This window comes from Gorilla gorilla, chromosome 5 (assembly GCF_029281585.2).
Source record: "Gorilla gorilla gorilla isolate KB3781 chromosome 5, NHGRI_mGorGor1-v2.1_pri, whole genome shotgun sequence".
Classification (NCBI taxonomy): domain Eukaryota; kingdom Metazoa; phylum Chordata; class Mammalia; order Primates; family Hominidae; genus Gorilla; species Gorilla gorilla.
Window position 1 is genome coordinate 116,032,488 of NC_073229.2, and position 19,955 is coordinate 116,052,442.

Below are 19,955 nucleotides of genomic sequence, written 5' to 3' on the forward strand. Positions count from 1 at the left end.
TGACAATATTCTTCTTTGATACTTTGAGTATTGTGATAGTTGATACATCATTATTAATTAAACATAAGGTAGCACAGGTGCAGATAAAACTTCAATTAGCACTTAATGTTACCGGTGTTAAATAAATTGAAACTTCTAAAAATCTCTAAGAAAAAAAGCCCACTTATTAATATAAATTTAATTAGAAAGGAAATTTAATTTAAATTAATCAAAATTTTCAATATTATTTAGGGTAATATACATTGGCTCTCTGAGCAGTCTTTTTGAATGGTGTATCTTTTGTGGATATTTTAATAATTCTTATTATAGCTTTTATAAAAGATTATACATATGCCTATGAACGCAAATATTTACCTGTGCACCCTTAAAAACAAATGTCTATTGAAATTCCATGGCAAGGAGTTGGCACCTGGGAAACTTAAGGTAAACGTCCAGTTGACAATCTGGAATTCTCATCAGGTACTCTCCAAGAATGTTCTCCAAACAGTCAAGTCTGCTTTCCACTTCTTTCCACATTGCTGGCGCTTGTCATCCTCCTCCAATAAAACTAAATCCTTTTTCCATTCACCTGGCTCAGTATTGCTTCACATTTTCTGTCCAGCTGCTAGAAATGTTGCCTTCTGCCTGTTGCCAATTGTTTCCCCAGCCAATACATTTTCCTCCATTGCCTCTTTACAATACTTCACACATATGTAATGCTTTCTTAAGTAGGTTCTCAAAGTTCTTCCAAATATGCTACTTCGTCAGTCTTCTTGATAATCCTGTAATGAATACAGGTCCAAACAATCCCAAATTTGCCAATCAACTGGATTTTCAAAAGTCATTTTGATGTTGGTTGTTTGGAATCCAGAGGCAAAATATGGAGACTGGGTCCAGGGCAGTTTGAATATGTCTCCACATTATACAACTGAAGGATACAGCTCTATATAAATGACACTGCATGGACCATCCAGTATGTATTTTAGTATTTCTGTGGAATTATGCATTAGAAAGGCCAGCTGAGGATTCTGGAAAATTATTCCCTCTGCTGACTTCCTGGAAAGAGAGTTCAGTAATTCCTTATTCAGTACTACCCAGTCCTCATCTTTAATCGGTATAATCGCTAAGAATTTAGAGGGGAGCTAATCTATTCCTAATCCGCAAGTGGCAGCCTAATCTAGGAGGATGCTGGCAGAATAAGGAAAAAAGATGTGGAGGTAAAAGGATGGTAGTGGGTTACCGAAGCAGTGGGACTGGGTTCCTAGTTTATGATCTCTCTCTCTCTCTCTCTGTAACTATGGTTTTTCAAAATTTTACTTACAAGTACTGTTTTCACCAACTACTGTTACTTCCCATCAATGTGTCTCAATTCTTTGGTACATTGTAAAGTAGAAAACAGTTACACAGTTTCTTTCTATATTTTAAAATATAAATATATAGGAAAAGACACTTTTGAGATAGCCTAAGATTTTCTAATAAATATTTAAAGCTTTGAAGACATAAAAACAAATTTTCTGAAGGCAAGGAACAATGATACATTGGTTGGTGATGGTGGCTACGATGTGCACACACACAAAAAACTGAGATAATATAGATCTATATTTCGGAGAAATAGTCTAAATATTTCTCTAAATATTTTAGAGAAAAACTCACCTTATTTGACACATTAGCACAGTAGAAGCACAGATTCTGAAATTATAAGAAAGGGAGAAATTAGTATTTATGGAATGAGGATAGGGTGGGGTCACTCATTCACAGATGTGAATTAAGAAGAGTTGGATACTGCCAATAAATCAGCTCTAAGTGGTTAGAAAGAGTGGCCGTGAGGTGAGACAGGGAGCGGGGATGGGGGAATTTTATGTATGGGTATCTCTAGGTAAAAGCATAAGGAGAAGGGGCTCATAGCAAGAGGAAAGAAATAAGAACTGAGGAAAGGGAGGGCACAAAAAATATTTAAGGGTCCATGCAGCGATATGAAAAAGGTTAGTTGCTAAAGATGACATTCACAGCTTCCTTGTTTTCTATTAATAACTTGTTAATAGTTTTCTGATTTTTCCTATTGTCACAGAAAAAGAGAGTTTATATTCTGTGCTAGAACTATATTTTACGATCTGCATATCTAATTTCATATGCTAGCTGTGTTCAAAATATGAAAATTCAAATAATTATTTTTTGTTTTCATTTTCCCTTTGTTTTGTGAGGCTGAGAATTTGAGACATTATTGGCAGACATCAGTTAAGAAAACAAAAATACGAGAGAGGTGAAATAGGATGTTGGCCAAGGCATATGCCCCTCCCTTTTCCCATCTTTCTCTCCTTGATGCTGCGTCACTTAAGGGGAAGAATTAGATCCTCCATATCATCAGAGATATCAGGTGAGAAACCATCTCTGGGTGTTTGGGGATTTCAAACACTTCATCAGTGTTTGTAATAACAAGGATCGGAGGAGAGATGAGAAATAAAGTAGGAGTCAATGTTTTTAGAGTTTGGGAAGGGGTTTCTGGGCTAGTAATTTTCAATGATTGTTCTCAGGCTGTGTATCAAATATTTTGACCTGGGTCTTGGAGGTCACCTAACTTGACCTTTCATTTAAGGGATGCTTGTAGGTCAATTGAATACTTTATGGGAACAGTTTAGATATGGTTCCCAGAAACAAATGGTAAAGGCGATGCCTTACTCAATAGCCTACTGATCTTAACTTAAATGAGTAAATTTAAATATAAAATATTCTCTAGAGAAAACTGTCTTTTAAAATTCCATAATTTTAGCATTAAAGGTGATGGAAACCTTCAGAAGATATCAGGCCTTAAGCAATTGTAAGCAGGGGTATCATTATTACTTATATAGTAATGCTACGGTTGGTACATAAACACGATTCCTGGTCAGTGGGTATAAATGAGGCATAAACAAGCACATCTGGAAGGATATTGATATATAGTACGTTGATGGATTGATAATAATTGATGGATCACATTGGCCATTTGAATTAATTTGGAAGAAAAGTCAGCTGTAAATAGATTCTAAGGAGAATGATGCAATATTAGAGTAATTAATGAATTACGTTTCAGTCTAATTTTAACAGTAAAACTGCAGACTTTGTAGGTACTCAGGAAAACTAATTCTCTATGCAGATGTGAGTATTCTGATGGGTTAATTTATTATGTGTATATATAGATAAATTTATTCTAGAAGTACCATGTAAACTCTAAAAATATAAATTATACCTATACATCTAATTTTTAAAGTTCATTTTTCAATATATCTTAAAACAATTTTTAGTCAAATCACATTACTTAAATGAAAACCCTTTCTTCTACAGTGATTTTCATGTTTTTATTAAGAGAAAAACATTGCATATAAAATTTTATAAATTTTATGAAGACACACACTAAATTAACCATAAATGATTGTCATCATCTATTCTCATTTTCATAAAAATCATCTGGTTAAAAAGTGTTAGCATGCATGGTGCCTGCTTTGTGTTTCAGAAATTCATTTAGATAACACAATGAGTATAATATACACTGTAAAGTGATGACATGTTGCTGGTCATAGAATTGCTATGTGTTTGGCTTGTGATGACCAGGTCATTGGCTATATTTCAGCATTCAATTTCAATGCACACTTTTTCCACTTAAAAGTCTTTAGAGCATGGTGACAGAGTACTGGGAGTGTGGAATGTCTAAACATTATAAAAATAGAGAAAGAAAAGATGGGATGCTTCATCCACTCCATTTATCTGCCCGTTCAATATTGGATCTCACAATTAATTTTTTATTTAGGACATATAATACTTTGAGGTCTGATAAGATGGATGCTATATTTTTTTTCTGAATGGTATATAAGTACCCTCAAAGTATTGTGAAATGGACACTTTACTTAGTGATTCCTACCTGGAATGGGTTGCAATATATTTAAGCTTTCTATTGCCTATTGATTTCTTTCATGTGCCAGAGACATTACCCTTTAGCTTTCTTAACTTCCTAATCTAAACCTGCATTATTACTTTAATATGAATGAACATTTTCTCTTCCAATCACGTAAGATAAATATTAGTCAAACTTGACAGATGCAGAAACCACAATTCAGAGAGATTACTCAAACTTTTTTACTCAGTTACTTGAAACCAGATCTTCTGATTTGGATATCATACAGGTTATGATATTTTTATTTGATTGCCTTTTTATTAAAGATGTGTTATTAACCTTGTTTTTGAGTTATTCTTGCATTATTTCATTTTTTGTTACTTTTCTGTCAAGATGGAGTAAAAATTTTAATGCTTTTGTAGAAGGGATTATCAGGATGGTCTCAGATTGTGTTAATACCAATAAATTCTTGCACAAAATCAAAGCAGAGACAAGACACTCTTATTTTTATTTTCACTGATGTTTCTATAATGCATAATTTTTATAAAAGATCCTTATCTCTGATTTCATATATAGATAATATTAATGCTCCTTAATTAAATAATAGGATGAGTCATAAGCTGACAGTACTACCAAATACATATGTTCTCTTGTAAGAAATACTAAATGAGACTTCTAGATAGGGAGGTTGTATTTGAAATTCTCTGTGTCTTTTATTCTTCCCCTGTCAAATGGATCATTATATTTTCAACACAATTATCTTTTCACCTAAATTGTATCTTATTTAACTTGATCATTTAAACTGCTAATGTGACTTTTTTTGTGTTCATCTTGTCTTTATATAAATGAACTGCTATTCTCTAACTTGACTTTTGCTTAACATATGAAATCTGAAATTCAAAAGGAAGAAGGAAAAGGTAGGAATTTTTGGTTTGTTTGTCATTTGCAGGTGTGAGCAGTTCTCAGTCACTTGCCATGAGCTCTCATTCCTTGGCATATTCTTTGGATGAGGCATTGGGTCACTCCCATTTTTCATAGCTTGTCACACAATTAACTAAATCATTAAAATGGAACTAGTCCATTGTGACAAACTGGAATGACTAAAAGCCTGCCTAAGGCACTGTGCTGCATGGCTGTTTAAGAAAATTCCATCTCTTCTACGTGTGTGATGGATAACATGACAAAAATATTCCGATTAAATTCTAACTTTGGAATACTTAATAAATTAGTAACAGCAGTAGAAGTGCCACTTACAGTCACCTGTCAGGGTGGAGCAGGTCTGCACTGCTGATCTTTTTGCCCTCTTTGTCTGCATTCATGAGAGCTGCTTGCAGCTGATGGCTGTGTGTGTAGGGGGCATATCTTATGAAGGTGCAAGATGACAGCAAGCGAAGAAGTTCGTTTGTAATGCCTCTGTGCGTATTCATTTCTCCCCTTCAAACTCGGAACACTTGAAGAACACAATGCTTTCTTTGACATCTTGAAACCTGACATCTCTCTTCATCATCATTTTTTATTCTTTAAAAAAAAAAAATTTCTACCATGTAAAAATCATTTGGTGTTTTAGGGAATTTGTCAAGGAAATGTTTCTCCGACTAAAGCACATATATATTGTACAGTAATATTTAAGATGGAATTCAGTAAAATTATAAGTTCTGGAATGTACATTTTTGCACACATATTTTCCGAGGGTTTTGTGGTATAAAGAAATGTGAAATGACACATTAATATATTTTTACACAAATTAATTAATTAAAAGTTTTAATATTGTTATAATTACTTCTTAGTGCAGGGCTATTCATGTATGTCTGTAGGTACTGTGCTTGTGTTCACATACTCTCACACCCACGTGTAGAGTGGCATGTTGGAAAAATACACCATACTGGAAGTTAGGATATAAAGAGTTTAATTCTTGTTTTAACACCAACTATATTTTTACCCCTGTAACGTCACTTTACCACTCTGGATCTAAGTTTTATCATGAGTAAAATAAGGGAATGGGTCTAAATAATCTCTAAGATACTTTCCAAGATTTAAGCATTATCAAACATTAACACTAAGGATGAATAATCAAAATGCTGGATTACTGAAATGAATGCAAATATCTAAGGCTGTAATATAAAATTTTTATTTTTTATATGTTTAAAAAATGGAAATTTGCGTAGTAATACCTAACTACTTTATGAAATAATATGTCTAGCAGTTTTCTGATTTGGTTTTAGGAACAAGATCTGTCAAGATCTCATTGGTAGGTGAACACATTTTTTCCTACACTGAATCTTCGTTTTAATGTTAGGGGCCAAATCACTGAGAAATTGCCTGTCCTTTAATGAACCTGCCATCTTTTGAGCCTGTGATTCTGATCTGGAGTGATTTCCCTCTGGCCCCTAACACTGACCTCGGGTATTCTAATCTTGGCTTGGACAATCAGTGTATATTATCCTATGTACTCAATATTGTCTTAGTACCTGATCCATTTAGATTGGTTCTTGTCTGTCCTGTTTAGTTTGCTTTGTGGATCATCTTTTCCCTATTTCAACATAATTTTCATATTTCTGACCACAATAAAAAATTGGCAATTATTTCCCTTGTAACAATGAATTACTCTACAGTGATTTAAGAAACAGGAGCTTAATTCTATCCTTAGAAAATTCAAATTTTGGATAATAATAGTAATATGACTATTACTACTATTACCAATACCAGTAATGGTTATGTGTCCGGAATTGGTGGGTTCTTGGTCTCACTGACTTCAAGAATGAAGATGCGGACCCTCGCAGTGAGTGTTACAGCTCTTAAGGCAGCACGTCTGGAGTTGTTCGCTCCTCCCACTGGGCTCATGGTCTCGCTGGCTTCAGGAGTGAAGCTGCAGACCTTTGCAGTGAGTGTTACAGCTCATAAAAGCAGTGTGGACCCAAAGAGTGAGCAGCAGCAAGATTTATTGCAAAGAGCGAAAGAACAAAGCTTCCACAGTGCGGAAGGGGACCCAAGTGGGTTGCCACTGCTGGCTGGAGCAGCCTGCTTTTATTCTCTTATCTGGCCCCACCCACATCCTGCTGATTGGTAGAGCCAAGTGGTCTGTTTTGACAGGGTGCTGATTGGTGCATTTACAATCCCTGAGCTAGATATAAAGGTTCTCCACCTCCCCATCAGATTAGTTAGATAGAGAGTATCCACACAAAGGTTCTCCAAGGCCCCACCAGAGCAGCCAGATACAGAGTGTCGATTGGTGCATTCACAAACCTTGAGCTAAACACAGGGTGCTGATTGGTGTGTTTACAAACCTTGAGCTAGATACAGAGTGCCAATTGGTGTATTTACAATCCCTGAGCAAGACATAAAGGTTCTCCAAGGCCCCACCAGAGCAGCTAGATACAGAGTGTCGATTGGTGCATTCACAAACCTTGAGCTAAACACAGGGTGCTGACTGGTGTGTTTACAATCCCTGAGCTAGACATAAAGGCTCTCCTCATCCCCAGCAGACTCAGGAGCCCAGCTGGCTTCACCTAGTGGATCCTGCACCTGGGCTGCAGGTGGAGCTGCCTGCCAGTCCCCTGCTGTGTGCTCGCACTCCTCAGCCCTTGGGTGGTTGATGGGACTGGGCGCCGTGGAGCAGCGGGTGGTGCTTGTCGGGGAGGCTCCGGCCGCACAGGAGCCCATGGAGTGGGTGGGAGGCTCAGGCATGGGGGGCTGCAGGTCCCGGGCCCTGCCTCCTGGGAAGGCAGCTAAGGCTCGGTGAGAAATCGAGCGCAGCGCCGTGGGCTGGCACTGCTGGGCCCAGAAAGGGGCTCCTACAGTGCAGTGGTGGGCTGAAGGGCTCCTCAAGTGCCGCCAAAGTGGGAGCCCAGGCAGAGGAGGTGTGGAGAGCAAGCGAAGGCTCTGAGGACTGCCAGCACACTGTCACTTCTCAGTTATACTATTATGAAAGGTCCACAACAGGTTAAATGGGGTATCTATTTCTCAATCTCACCATACTACTTACTGTAAACAGATTTTTTTTCAAGATTCACCAGGTTATGTGAGAGAGGCTTCTGAGAATACCATAACCCTCTTCTAAATTACTATATTAAAATAGGAAGCTCAGTTAGTTGTGAAGAAGAGAGTATTGTGCCAGTACTTGAGGAAGTGGTAAGTCTCCTGAATAATTGGCCCAAGAAAGATATTCTTTATTATAAAGTGTTTCTGGACATATTCTGTCCAAGGAATTTATGTCCCAATTTGCATAATCCATTCTATCACAACACAATTAACATCTTAGTGTCTTCATTTTTTTATTGTTCTGTTTCTCTGTACTGCAGTGTAAGTCTAAATCGTGTTGTATTCATCTTTGTTTACTTGTGTGTTCAGTACAGGGTGGTATGAGATGTATAAGCTGCAGGCTGTTTAAGCATGACATCAGCATCTGCTTGGCTTCTGGTGAAGCCTCAGAAAGCTTTTACTTGTGGGGAAAGATAAAGGGAAGGCAGGTCACATGTTGAGAAAGAGAGCAAGAAAAAGAGCAGAGGAGATGCCAGATTCTTTTTAACAACCAGATCTTGTGTTAGTTCATAGAGCAAGAACTCACTCCTTATTATGAGGATGGCACCGAGATATTTTTGAGGGATCCATCCCCATGATCTAAACACCTCCCACCAGGCCTCACTTCCAATATTGAGGATCACATTTCAACATGAGATCTGGAGGGAACAAACAGCCAAAGTATATAAAAAAGTTTCTGAATAATCAATGAAGTTTTGCATCTACTTTTTTTCCCTCTGCTTTTTACTTCCTGTCGTTTACACTGGTTACTTGATATCATATTAACAACCATACTCCTTCACATCTTTTCATACACCCCCAAAAGTCAAGTTTGGGGGTTGGTTAAATGTTAATTTTCTTGTGCGTTTGTGAAATGTGTTTCTTATGTAAATACATTAATGCAAGCTATTAGAAAGAAATTATGGCATCACAAATGTCTATGCTTTTTAAATTCTACCATTTAGGGATATTAATATTCATTGCTATTAAACTAGTAATTCTATATATTGTTAAAAAAACTAAATTGGAAAAGCAATTAAGGCATCTGGAACAATATCATTTAAAGAAACAACATTTTTTTCAAGGACTGAATTTTATGTTCAAAAATCGAATAGAAAAATCTCAGCTTTATCTTTATCTGGAGCCTGCTCTTTCACTATATTACACAGAGCTAGCCTTTCTGCACATGTTCTATTTTGTTCTTACATTAACTCTTTTAAATAATCCCCTTGGAAATATAATTCTTCTGATACACAAAAACAGAAAAGAGGACCAAAACGTTTTGGAAACAATTTTAGATGCTGGGCTGTCAACAAGCATCACTGAAAATAAACAATGGGATTTTTCCTTCCCTGAAAAGATGTATTTCTGAAACTTCCTCTTTCAGATGCTTAGATTTGAAGACATTTTCTAAGACAAGTTGTAATGTGTGAGAGCTAGTCTACTCATCTTATCTTCAGAGAAAGAAAGGACGGAGAAACACCCAAGAGGTACACTGAAGTGTGCCAATACTTCACAATTTTCATGGCAAATCATGAATGTTTTCTTTACTTCTCAAATTATCTCATGATTTATCAGAAGTTATTTATTCTCTCTAGAAGAAATCTTATTAATTATAGCTGTTCACTTATAAATCACTAAAAGTAGGCAGAATTAATGAAAAAAATTAACTATTCTATTCACCACCTATACCATCCTTAATACATTGTTAAGCATCTGATAGCTTCATTTTGTCTCATTTGGTACAATGCTTTTTTTCTTTTTTTTTTTTAACTTATTTTAAGTTCAGGGTCATAAATACAGGTTTGTTACACAGGTAAACTAGTGTCATGGGGGTGAGTTGTACAGATTATTTCATCACCCAGATATTAAGCCTACTTACTACAAATCCTGATCCTCTCCCTCCTCCCATTCTCCACCCTCTGACAGGCCCCAGTGTGTGTTGTTCCTCTCTATGCGCCCACGTGTTCTCATCATTTAGCTCCCACTTATTAGTGTGCACATGCAATATTTCATTTTCTGTTCTCGTGTAAGTTTGCTAAGGATAATGGCCTCCAGCTCCATCCATGTTCCTGCAAAAGACACGATCTCATTCTTTTTTATAGCTACGTAGTATTCCATAGCGTATATATAGCACATTTCTTTATCCAGTCTATCACTGATGGACATTTAGGTTGATTCCATGTCTTTATTATTGTGAATAGTGCTGCAGTAAACAGACAACCTATAGGATGGGATAAAATTTTGTGCACTGTGCATCCTATAAAGGTCTAATATCAAGCATCTATAAGGGACTTAAACAAATTTACAAAAACAAAACATGAAACAGTGGGAAAAAGACATTAACAGACACTTTGCAAAAGAAGATATACATGCAACCAACATCATATGAACTAAAGCTCAACATCACAGATCATTAGAGAAATGCAATTTAAAATGACAGTGAGATACCATCTAACACCAATCAGAATGGCTACTATTACAAATTAAAAGAATAACAGATATTGGCTAGGTTGTGGAGATAAGGAAACGTTTATACACACGTATGTGTATGTTAATTGGAACACTATTCACAGTATCATAATCCAAATTTCTTTTATTTTTCCTCAACAGGAAATGGAAGTCGATAGTCCTGTTTTAGTCCTTAACATTGCTGGATATCTCTGCTGCAAATGGATACTGCTGATTTTCTTCTCACACCTATCTATTAATTTGAATTCCATGGCAATATTTTCTCCATGTGATACGGTTTGGCTGTGTCCCCATGCGAATCTCATCTTGAATTGTAATAATCCCCATGTGTTGTGGGAGGGACCTGGTGAGAGGTAATTGAATCAAGGGGCTGGTTCTTTTCCATTGTGTTCTTATGATAGTGAGTAAGTTTCATGAATTCTGATGGTTTTATAAAGGGGAGTTCCCCTACACAAACTGTCTTGCCTGCCACCATGAAAGATGTGACTTTGCTCCTCATTCACCTTCCTACATGATTGTGAGACCTCCCCAGCCATGTGGAACTGTGAGTCAATTAAACCTCTTTCTTTTGTAAATTACCCAGTCTAGGTATGTCTTTATTACCAACATTAGAACAAAGTAATACAGTAAATTCATACTGGGTAATGGGGTGCTGCTGTAAATATGCCTGAAAATGTGGAATCAACTTTGGAACTGGGTCATTGACAGAGGTTGGAACAGTTTGGAGGGCTCAAAAGAAGACAGGAAAATGTGGAACAGATTGAAACTTCCTAAGGACTTGGAGGGCTTGGAAGACAGAAAGATGTGGGAAAACTGGCAACTTCCTAGAGATTTGTTGAATGGCTTTGACCAAACTGCTGTTAGTGATATGGACAATAAAATCCAGGCTGAGGTGGTCTCAGATGGAGATGGGGAACTTGTTGAGAAATGGAGTAAAGATCACTCTTGCTATGCAAATAGACTGGCAGCATTTTGCCCCTCGCCTAGAGATCTGTGGAACTTTGAACTTGAGAGAGATGATTCAGGGTACCTGGTAGAAGAAATTTCTAAGCAGCAAAACATTCAAGAGGAAGCAGAGCATAAAAGTTTGGAAAAGTGGCAGCCTGACAATGTAATAGTAAAGAAAAACCCATTTTCTAGGGGGAAAAAAAATCAAGCCTGCTGCAGAAGTTTTCGTAAGTAATGAGGCACCAAATGTTAATCACCAAAACAATGGAGAAAATGTCTCTGGGGCATATCAGAGACCTTTGTGGCAGGCCCTCCCATCACAGACCCTGAGGCCTAGGAGGAAAAATGGTTTCCTGGGCCAGATCTGGGGGGCCCCCTGCTGTGTGCAGCCTCAGGGACTTAGTGCCCTGCATCTCAGCTGCTCTAGCCATAGCTAAAAGTGACAAAGGTACAGCTCAGGCCATGGCTTCAGAGGGTGCAAGCCCCAAGCCTTGGCAGTTTCCACTTGGTAATGTGCCTGCAGGTGGACAGAAGTCAAGAATTGAAGTTTGAGAACCTCTGTCTATTTCAGAGGATGTAGTGAAGCATCTGGATGTCCAGACAGAAGTTTGCTGCAAGGGTGGAGCCCTCATAGAGAGCTTTTGCTAGGGCATTGCAGATGGAAATGCAGGGTGGGAGCCCCACACAGTACCCACTGGGACACTGCCTAGTGGTGCTGTGAGAAGAGGGCCACCTTCCTCCAGACCCCCAGAATAGTAGCTCCACCAACGGCTTGTACCAAGCACGTGGAAAAGGTGCAGACACTCAATGCCAGCCCATGAAAGCAGCCAGGAGGGGGGTGTACCCTCTAAAGCCACAGAGGCTGAGCTGCCCAAAGCTGTGGGAGCACATCTCTTGCACTGATGTGACCTGGATATGAGACATGGAGTCAAATGAGATCATTTTGGAACTTTAAGGTTTAATGACAGCCCTATTGGATTGTGGACTTGCAGCGGACCTGTAGCTCTCTGTTTTGGCCAATTTCTCCCAGTTGGAATAGGTGTATTTACCCAACACCTATACCCTCATTGTATGTAGGGGTATAGGCATTGGATAAATATTAACTTGCTTTTGATTTTGCAGGCTCATAGGCAGAAGGGACTTACTGTACCTCCCATGAGACATTGGACTGTGGACTTGAGTTAATGCTGAAATGAGTTAAGAATTTGTGGGACTGTTGGGAAGGCATGATTGGTTTTGAATGTGATGACATGATATTTGGGAGAGGCCAGGGGCAGAATGATATTGTTTGACTGTGTCCCCACCCAAATCTCACCTTGAATTGTAATAGCCCCACATGTGGGAGAGACCTGGTGGGAGATAGTTGAATCATGGGGGCAGGTATTTCCTGTGATCTTCATGTGATAATGAATAAGTCTTATGAGAGCTGATGGTTTTATAAAAGAGAGTACTCCTACACAAGCCTTCTTGCCTGCCTCCATCTAAGATGTGACTTTGCTCATCATTTGCATTTCTTCATTATTATGAGGCCTTGCCATCCATGTGGAACTGTGAGTCCATTAAACTTCTTTCCTTTATAAATTACCCAGTCTTGGGTATGTCTTTATTAGCAGTGTAAAAACAAACTAATACACCATGTTTTGCATAAGACTATAATATTTTCCTCTGTCCCCTTCCCACTCCCACTGTGAAGATATTCCTTCATCCTCCTCCTCCTTAACTGTTGTTATTACTTTGAATTCCTGCTTTATCTTTTAGAATTGCTTCTATGTATTCCCTTTGGATGTTCACATCTGTATTCATTATTTTAATTATCATCATTATTATCTGCATGTGACTTTTAAGTACTTCTCAATCTCTAATCTTTCTGAGCTTTAGATTATAGATAATATTTAGATATTCCACATGTTCCTTCACTTCAGTATGCCCAACACTGCTTTTCCATCTGCATTTGTCAGGACCACACCTAACCTGCCAAGTCAGAATCCTAAGTCATTCCAGGGCTTTCATCTCATACCCCCTCATCCCTCCATATAGCAAATCCAATCAACTTTAGCCAAGCTCTACATATATGCTTACTGCCCTAGTTTAGGGCTTTTTTGTTTTTCCCACCTTCATTATTCTAGTAACCTCTTATAAGAATCCTAGCTGGAAGTACTTAGTTTTGATATCACAATATTCCATGAGGCACTACGTCTATTTATCAATCATGAAAATTGTATCTCCTTATTGAAGTCTTGTAAAAATAAAAATTTATTTTTTAAATCAGTGAAAATAATTCTGGACATTGACTCTAGGGTTGTCATATTCAAGAAAGGGTATTTTTTTAAAGTCTAATTATTAAAACTTAAAAAGCTGGGAAACTTATTATTGCATAGAATATGTTATTTTTCCTGACTTTTTAATGATCGCCATTCTAACTAGTATGAGATGGTATCTCATTGTGGTTTTGCTTTGAGTTTCTCTGATGGCCAGTGATTATGAGCATTTTTTCATGTGTCTGTTGGCTGCATAAATGTCTTCTTTTGAGAAGTGTCTGTTGATATCCTTTGCTCACTTTTTGATGGGGTAGTTTGTTTTTTTTCTTGTAAATTTGTTGGAGTTCATTGTAGATTCTGGATATTAGCCCTTTGTCAGATGAATAGATTGCAAACATTTTCTCCCATTCTGTAGGTTGCCTGTTCACTCTGATGGTAGTTTCTTTTGCTTTGCAGAAGCTCTTTACTTTAATTAGATCCCATTTGTCAATTTTGGCTTTTGTTGCCATTGCTTTTGGTGTTTTGGACATGAAGTCCTTGCCCATGCCTATGTCCTGAATGGTATTGCCTAAGTTTTCTTCTGGGGTTTTTATGGTTTGAGGACTAACATGTAAGTCTTTAATCCATCTTGAATTAATTTTTGTATAAGGTGTAAGGAAGGGATCCAGTTTCAGCTTTCTACATATGGCTAGCCAGTTTTCCCAGCACCATTTATTAAATAGGGAATCATTTCCCCATTTCTTGTTTTTCTCAGGTTTGTCAAAGCTCAGATGTTTGTAGATAAGTGGCATTATTTCTGAGGGCTCTGTTTTGTTCTATTGGTCTATATCTCTGTTTTGGTACCAGTATCATGCTGTTTTGGTTATTGAATCCTTGTAGTATAGTTTGAAGTCAGGTAGTGTGATGCCTCCAGCTTTGTTCTTTTGGCTTAGGATTGACTTGGCAATACGGGCTATTTTTTGGTTCCATATGAACTTTAAAGTAGTTTTTTTCCAATTCTGTGAGAAAGTCATTGGTAGCTTGACGGGGATGGCATTGAATCTATAAATTACCTTGGGCAGTATGGCCACAGGTGCTGGAGAGGATGTGAAGAAATAGGAACAGTTTTACACTGTTGGTGGGACTGTAAACTGGTTCAACCATTGTGGAAGTCAGTGTGGCAATTCCTCAGGGATCTAGAACTAGAAATACCATTTGACCCAGCAATCCCATTACTGGGTATATACCCAAAGGATTACAAAACATGCTGCTATAAAGACACATACAAACGTATGTTTATTGCAGCACTATTCACAATAGCAAAGACTTGGAACCAACCCAAATGTCCAACAATGATAGACTGGATTAAGAGAATGTGGCACATATACACCGTGGAATACTATGCAGCCATAAAAAGGATGAGTTCATGTCCTTTGTAGGGACATGGATGAAGCTGAAAACCATCATTCTCAGCAAACTATCACAAGGATGAAAAACCAAACACCACATATTCTCACTTATAGGTGGGAATCGAACAATGAGAACACATGGACACAGGAAGGGGAACATCACACACTGGGGCCTGTTGTGGTGTGGGGGGACGGGGGAAGGATAGCATTAGGAGATATACCTAGTGTTAAATGAAGAGTTAATGGGTGCCGCACACCAACATGGCACATGTATACATATGTAACAAACCTGCACGCTGTGCACAGGTACCCTAAAACTTAAAGTATAATAAAAAAAAAAGAAAATGTTATTTTTCTGTGTTCCAAAGTACCTTAAGTGTAATTATTTTGTGACAGTTTGGCAAATAATAGCAAATCATTCTTCTCAGGAAACTTGCTTTGAACTTTCAAGTTTGATGAAGCAAGCCTTGCTATTGCCACATGTCCCAATCTGTCTACATCTATGTTAACAGTTCATACATGATATGGTAATTTTTTATTCATAATTTATTAATTGTTCTGTTCCAATATATTGTGGAAATGTATTTATTTTCTTTGCCCTCTATTTAATACATTGTCTGGCATGGATTAGGTGTTTAATAAATACTTATGAGCTCATATATTAGAATTAAATATATATTAAGTGAAGACGCTAGTTTCCAATTCTTAGAGTATCCGGAATATTTGATAAAATTTAGTTGACTTAGTCTATACAAATAGCAGCTGTTATGTAGTGTGATGTATGAGCATATGGTATATGGTGTGTATGTATAAGCATATGGTATATGAATCCACTATTTTATATTTTTTGTATAAATGGAGAAAATACCGTTATGTAAGGCCATGTTAGACCAAGGATTAAAGCAAAAATTTCATGCTATGGCATGTATTTTTTTATATCACAGAAGGGCACAGCACTAATATACTTTGAAGTGATTATTGCTGTGGTAAAATATTAAATAAATATATAATTCAATGTGACATGGGAGAGTGAAAATCTAAATGAAAGCAGAACATGCATATTGTTTTTACGTTGTACCTGCCAGTCAAGCTAAAATTTTATGAATAACTGAGAAGTAATTTTCACTCATGTACATTATATCATGTAGGTCATATTCTTTTATGTAAATCTCTTTCACTTGAGTGTTTAAATGTCAATATAAATGTAGTTCTAAAAACTATCGCTTTTGTTTCTTTCTCTCTTTAATTCATTCTGAGTTTTAGAGTGCAAATGTTTTATTGAGGATGAAACCTATAAAGGGTATTGTTTGAATAGGTGTTAAAACATGAGTGCATCTGTTTTGGAAAATAGTGGTTTTGCAGAAGCTCTCTCCTTTCCCCATAGTACATCATCCCACAGGCAGGGGAAGAGAGATGTGAGCTCAAAGGTGTGTACTAATTCACAGCTGAAACTTTAAAAATAAGATAAATGCTGTACTTTCTCTTTTAGGAGAGCCTGGACATCCGTTAGCTTTAAGCATGTTTTGTCTCTCTGTTTCATAGAGCTCATTGACCAGTTCCACATCAGAAAATCCATTTTCACAAAATGTCCTGCAATGATAACTTTGGACAAATTTTTGTGTACATTAGCCTTTTCTCTCTGTATAAGACTGTGATCAGTAACATTACTAGATCCTATGGGGATATACCATTGTCGAATTTCAACTTGGGAAAAAATCGAAACAAAGCAAAGCAAAGCAAAAATCCTCAAATACTCACATAGTTTATCCATAGTTATTCCTACAATAGTAGATTGGTAGATTGTTACATGGATGAAACACATGAAACTCCAATAGCACACCACTAATTAAATCTAGTAAAGTTGTTTTTTTTTTTAATTCTGAAAATCCATTTATGCCACTTTAAAAAAAGCTTGGCATTAAGGATCCAAGAAAGTGAAAGGGTTTGTATTTGTTAATCAATTATTCATTGTCCTAGCAGGAAACAAAAACCTCAAAGTAACTGGTGAATTTTAATGTAAGTTTTATTTACAAAGGTGAGGGCAGGATTAAGTGATACTAAAAAAAGTCAGTGAAGAATACCGGTCCTAGCAATCTCATTCTATTCAAACTTTATCTTATAAAACATGACATGTTTAAAACCAAAATATATCCCCTTTCCAAAACCAGCTTCACTTGTAGCCTTCTTCATCACAGTTGAAAACAATTTATACTCCAAACTTCTGAAGACAACAATCATTAAATTTTCCTTGATTTCTCTCTTTTTTCCACATTCTAAATCTAATCAATCAGAAAATTCTATTGACTTTACTTTCAAAATAGTCCCCGAATCAAAATACTTTTTATCACTTTTCCTGTTATAACACCAGAGTCCAAGCCCAGATTACTGTTAGCCTCTTAGCTGGACTCCCTAATTATAATGTAAACATCCCTATAGACATTATAAAATTAATCAGGGAAGAAGAAAGAGGAGAAATAAAAATAAATCAAGTTTGCTGCACATCCAGCATTAATCATTAGGTTAGCTAATGCTTAGACTCATGCTCTTAGAGCTGTTTGATGCCTATTGCCTCAGAATCATGCAGACTCTGTCTTAATATTATAGTTCCTCTTAACAGCTCTATAAATAGCAATTTTAAGATTATGAAATGTTACGCTTTCCCTTTGAGATATTTTTCAGGTCCTGCATACCATGAAACTACTGACACTAGCTGTTCTGAAGGATCCTATGAGGAGGTGATTCACCAAATAATGCAGTTTTCAAATTCTGATGATTGTATTCCCCCATCCTGACCAATCAACAAAAATTCCAATTTTTCATCCCCTTGCCCTCCACAATCCCCTTAAAAATTCCATCCCAGATCTCCTCAGGGAGATGGATTTTAGGGCCTCCTCCCATCCCCTCACTCAGCATCTAGCAATGGTTAAACTCTTTCACTCTTTCTCTGCTGCAAACTCTACTGTCTCAGTGTATTGGTATGTTACTGAGCAGTGAGCATATTAACTTGGTCCTATTAACATTACCTTTGCTCCCTAACAGATTGTTTTGAAAACCCATCGTAATCAGATCATGTCATTTATTTGCTCAAAACCCTGCAATACTTCTCACTTCACTAAAAGTACGTCGAATGTCCTAACTTGTAGTCATGAGGCCCCACATAAATTAGCCCCTGTTCTTCTTTGATCTAATTTGCTTCTTCTCTCCTCTTTCTCAGTTTATTGTAGCAACAGTGGCCTTCTCCATGAGCAAAAAGTCATATTCTGCTGTTAAAGACTTTGTACTGCCATTGCCTTGACTCTGAATATTCTCCCACTCTTTCTCCTGAAATTCAAATAGCTAACTCACATATCTGCCTTAAGCCTTTGCTTGAATGCCACTTGAATATATTATTCTATTGTCTCTGGCATTTACTGTTTCTGCTTAAAAATTTGCTATCAGTCTAGTTGCATTATCTTGTAACTAATCCATCTTTTTCTTTCTTGCTGCATCTACAATTTTCTGTTTGTTTTGGTTTCCTCTAGTATCATTACAGTGTGTCTGCATGTTTCTACCCTCATTTGGACTTAATTATCTCAAATTTGAAGATTCATGCCTGCTAAAGATGCGAATCTTCAAATTCAAGATAATTTGTGTTCCCTCAAAATATACATGTTAAAGACTTAATCTTCAATGTGATAGTATTTGGAGGTAGACTCTTTGGCAGGTAATTAGATTTGAATGAGATGATAGGGTTAGAACTTCCATAATGGGATTAGTGCCTTTGTAATCGGCGGAAGAGACCTGAGTGAGCTCTCTCTCTCTCTCTTTCTTTCTGTCTCATTATCCCTCTCTCTCTCTCTCTCTCTTTCTCTCTCTACAACATGTGAAGAACCTAGGAAGAGGGCCTTCACCAGAAACCAACCATGTTGGGGACCCTGGTCTCAGACTCCTCAGCCTCTGGAGCTGTGAGAAATAAATATTTGTTGTTTAAGCCACCTGGTCTGTGTCACTCTTGTTATGACATCTTGACATAAGACAATGTCTTTCATCAATTCTGGAACTTACCTCTAAAATAGTACCTCTTCCTCATTTTCCATTTGCTTCATCTGGAGTTCGTATTAGAATTTTATTGTAGCTTATTATTCTATCCTCCATGTTTCATATTTTGTCTCTCGGAAATATGTTCCCATTATATTTCTCTTTGTTACATCCTGAATAAATTCTTTGGTGTTTTCTAAATCCCTCTTCCACTGTGTCTAATCTGTGGCTTCACTTACCTATTGAGTGTTTAATTTCAAAGACTATATTTTCAGATATTAGGAGATTCATTGTATATTTTTTTCAAAGCTTACTTCATCTTGACTTGTTTTATAGTTTCTATTTGAAAACTCCATTAAGCTGAAGTTCCATTATATCATTGCAGTTTTTCCATTGACTTGCTCAAGGTAAATGATTTTCTCTTGTATTTTCTAATTTTATTATTACAAAATTGAAAATAATACATATATACAATAATAGCAGTACAGAGTTGTTGAATAAATATATTTAGATCCTGGACAGAAACAAACACAGAACTTCTCTAAAGAGAAACATTCTTAGTCTAGCCACAAAGATGGTTTACCAATGAAGTTCTAGATGAGGGTAGGTATGAATGAGGGCAGGGCTCAACAAAAAGCGACAAATTTCCTTCTGCTGCAAATCACCTTTTATTTTATTTTTTCTATTTTAACAGTTTCTGAGGAAATAACCCTTTATTGCTCTTAGATTTTTTTTTTTTGTGGATCTCAGATCTAATCCACTCCGCTTGCTCAAGGTCTCATCTCCTTTTCTGCTTTTGTGACAACCACGGCCCTAGGTTACTGTCACTAACAATCTTTCCCTATGTCCTCCAGAGTTCTATCTCAGTGTTTAGCTCCTGTTGAATTCCCTAATTGGCAAGTTTAATAGTTTGTTTAAAATATATTTCTTGCATATTTCAGTATTTGTAAGCTATGCAGTATTCCATATTATGGTATTACAATGTGCTAGACATGATCATATTCTCTGAAT

General features: G+C 36.9%; 1 long non-coding RNA gene across 1 annotated transcript in view; it reads right to left on the minus strand.

The window, feature by feature from the left end:
* Window positions 1–363: 363 nt before the first annotated feature.
* The window catches only part of LOC129534181 (uncharacterized), a 53,734-nt gene continuing 34,142 nt past the window's right edge, over window positions 364–19,955 (minus strand). The window contains exons 4-5 of the long non-coding RNA XR_008680651.1: window positions 1,633–1,668; window positions 364–761 (exon numbers count right to left, since the gene is read on the minus strand). This is a non-coding gene — a long non-coding RNA (uncharacterized lncRNA). The remainder of the gene's footprint in view (window positions 762–1,632; window positions 1,669–19,955) is intronic.